This window comes from Bison bison, unplaced genomic scaffold (genome assembly GCF_000754665.1).
Source record: "Bison bison bison isolate TAMUID 2011002044 unplaced genomic scaffold, Bison_UMD1.0 scf7180017864038, whole genome shotgun sequence".
Classification (NCBI taxonomy): Eukaryota; Metazoa; Chordata; class Mammalia; order Artiodactyla; family Bovidae; genus Bison; species Bison bison.
This window is the reverse complement of record NW_011494610.1, coordinates 2,775,860-2,779,604: the sequence shown is the minus strand read 5'-3', so window position 1 is coordinate 2,779,604 and position 3,745 is coordinate 2,775,860.

Genomic DNA, 3,745 nt, shown 5'->3' with positions numbered 1-3,745 from the left:
GATCACCTCAGAGGCATCCCGCGGGGCGCGCAGAGCCGTTGGGGTGATCGGGCTGCTCCGGAGCTGGGTTGTCGCCTCTCTTGCCGGCCTGCGGTCCAGCCCCAACCCGGGGTCTCCTGCACTCCGTTCCACACCCCCCATACTCTGCCTTTTTGTCTTTTTCTCCCCCTCTCAACCGCCCCGTTTCAAATAGTTTTAAAATTAGTTAAATCCGTGAGGCAGAATCCTTGGGACCCAGGCGCCGAGAGCTTGGGCTCCTGCGTTTTTGCCACCCGCCCGCGCCCCGGGGATTTCTTTGCCACTGCTCATCTAGGACGGACCCTGGAAATCCTCGAGCCCAGCATCCCTGCGCGCCCCGCAGAGTAGGATAAAACCCAAAGCCCGGAGTAGGAACAGAGATCGCCAAAGCCCCCCGGTAGGACCCCTCTTTCCCACGCACACGCAGTTGCTGGGGCTGGGGGACTGTGGGTTTCGAACTCACGACTCGCCGGTTCCATCCCATCCCCCTCCACCCCCAACCTCAAGTTGCCAAACCACTGGCATCAGATTCTGTAAAATAACTGAGCGCTTATTATGCGCCAGGCGCCTACGTGTGTCGTGAGAAGGTTGGACCTTCCCAAGTGGCCCACGAAGTAGGGACGAATACCTCCCTCATTTTTCAGATGGGAGAATTTAGCTCCAGAGGGGCTGAGTAACTTGCCCAGAATCAAACAGCTGTTTAAGTGGGGATACTGGCTTTTGAACCAGGGCAGTCTCCGTCAGTGCTCCAAGCCCCTGTTCTGTACTGCATTTCTTTTTTGTTGTTGTTTCTTCTCTTTCTTCTTCTTCTTCTTCTTTTTTTTGTCTGTGAGAGGGAGGAAGGGGCCACTTCCCTACCGTCCTAGGAAGTGAGAAAAGTGGCTAGGGGGTGGAGGGGGTGGGTCTGAGGCAGCCTGGCTGGAAGTTAGGAGACTGGCAGGGCTTTAATCTCCCAGCCTCCTGCTGGGACCTCATTTACTCCCTTCTCTGCTCTAGGAAGTCTTTTAATCCTGGTGCAGGAAGGGCTGGGGGGCAGCAGGCAGCGGGGGCAGTTGGTGGCTCCTTCAGAAACCCCAGAGCCAGGCCCTGGAGTTCCCAGTCTCCCGGGGAAAGAGCGAGGCTCTGGCATCCTCTGGGATCCCCTGTGGCTTAGGGGTGCAGCCGAGGCTGTGTGAGGTCTGAGTTTTAACTCCAGGAGGATGGAGCCCTTCTCTCTGTGAAAGGAGGTGTGTGTGTGTGTGTGTGTGTGTGTGTGTTGAGGGGGTGGTGTTGAGGGGGTGGTGGAGGAGGCATTGAAAACCTTTTGGCTAAAGGACCCTTCTAGAAAAGCCTGTGAGAATGAAGCAGGATTGGCATTTCTTTCCCATCCCTCCCTCTCTCACAGAGAAAAGAAAAAAAAAAAAAAAAGAATCTGCTCAGTTTGAAGCTGGCAGTTTCTGAATTAAAGATGTAGGCAGCCCTGGTGTCTGTGAGCAATGTCAGCTTCCAGGGAACTCCTCACTTCTCCTTCTGAGCCACTCCCTGCTTCTTAGTCTGGAAGAGAAAGAGCAAAGACAAGCCAGTTTTTACATTAATGGGGAAGAAAAGATACCTTGTACCCCCACATCCTTGCCCTGGATGGTGTGGTGCCTTTCGGAAGAGATAGGAGATGGTGTTTGGGTTCACTGTGGTTTTAAATTGTCCACATGTAGAGTCCAAGGAAGCTGAAATAATGGAAATTGATTAGAATCAACCATTCTTCTTATTAAAAAAGAACAGGAAAAAAGATAAAAGACTTCTACACTTCCATATCATCCCTTTGACACTTTGAATCTGCTGAATTCATCCTTTTTCTTTCTTTTGGACTGCCCCGTCCGTTTTGAGATGAGCTGGTTCTGACTTTGACATCTTGGATCACTCTCGCACCTGTCCTGGCCTCAGTTTCTCCACTTGTCAGAGGCAGGGAGGGGAAGCCAGGCTTTCTTTCTGCCTTGTCCTTTTGGGTGTCCCCAAGCTTGTGCCAGCAAATGGACTGATTGTGTAACCTGACCAGCTGTACCTCAATTGTGAGCTGCAGGAGACCTCTCTTGTTTTGCTTTATCAGAAACGGTCCCTAAACAACCCAAGGTCTTTCAGTTTTGAAAACCCAGGGCTTGGAGCTTCATGAACTGCTAATTACCAAGGCTTTCCATGGCAGCCAGGCTGGCAGCCTGCAGGTTGTGAATCTCTCTTGTCTTCCCACTCCCTCCTCCCAGCCTTTATGTTATACTTACTGAGGGACTGTTCCTGCTTGGAAGAAATGTTGGGTAATCCCTCCTTGCTTTTAATTCCATGTGGCAGAGGCAGGTCTCAAAGGGCTGCCCTGGCTTCCTTGAGTCCCTCGTTTTAAGGTCCCTTTGCCAGTAGAAATGAAGCCTCTGTGGTAGACTGAGCATTATGGGAAATGCAGAAAAACCAGGTCTTAAGTTCTTGTGCTAGAGGAGGGCATGTTCTAGCCAAGGGTGGCAATATATGAGTGTTTCCAGAAATCCAAGTATGAGGTTGAGCTCTGGAGCCAAACTGCTAGGGGTCAGGTCCTTGGGCTCTGTGACCTTAGGCAAGTGGCTTAACCTTTCTGTACCTCACTTTCCTCATCTGTAAATGGAGTATGAGAGTACATCTTATAGGGTTTTGAAGCGGATAAGTGAATTATATTAATATATATAAAGCACTTAGAACAGTGCCTAGCAAGTTGTAAGGCAATTCTAAATCCCTCTGTCCATGGGATTTTCCAGGCAATAGTCCTGGAGTGGATTGCCATTTCCTTCTCCAGGGGATCTTCCCAACCCAGGGATCAAACCCGGGTCTCCCGCATTGTAGACAGACGCTTTAACGTCTGAGCCACCAGGGAAGTCATTCTAAATATGAGTTATTATAATTAATTTTTATATGATACTTAAAGATTACAGATGATTAGGATTGTAGGATTTTAGTAGCCAGCAAGCAGGAGTAGTCAGGGAGGGCTGCCTGGAGGAAGTGAGATCTGAGTCATTACTGAAAGGAGGACAGGAACTCTGGGTGAATTTCCGTTTGACCATCTATATTCTAGAACTAGTGGTTTCGTTTGGTTCTGGGTTTGGGGGCTCTCAGGTTCCTCCAGAATCTCCCCATCTTTCCTTACCTCCTTCAGGAGCTGGATTGCACTTCCTCCCTTATCTCCAGTGGGGCCTGATGACTTTGGTGCCATATTCTCTGTCTATTTATTGAAGAGTCATGGGAAGGGAAAGACAGCCCTCTCGTATTGATGCTGGATCTCTCTTGGAGGACCCTCTAGAGGTGGCAGGAGAAGATGCCTCGGGTTTTGAGAACCTTGGATCTCAGCCTTTAGAAGCCCTGGCTGTGTTAGGGGCACCGTATATACTCTTGTTAATAATGATAATGACAGTGATATTCCTGCCTGTCATTACTGTGTAGGGGCTGACACTGATTCATTGCTTACCCTTCTATCCATTCATTTGATCTTTCCAGCACCCTTGTGAAGGAAGTGGTGTCTTATCCCCATTGGCAGATGAAGAAGCTGAGGCAAAGATAGTTTAAGTGAGCTGTCTGGTTCATGTAGACAGCTGCCTACCCTGGAACTCATGTCTGCAGCCACTTCACAGACTGCCTCTGGCTTATAAAGGGCTTGACTCGTGACTTACGGAGGTGGCAGAACTGGGATTTGAACCCAGATCTGTGTGACCCTTACCCTCTGCCTGGGCTTCCTCTG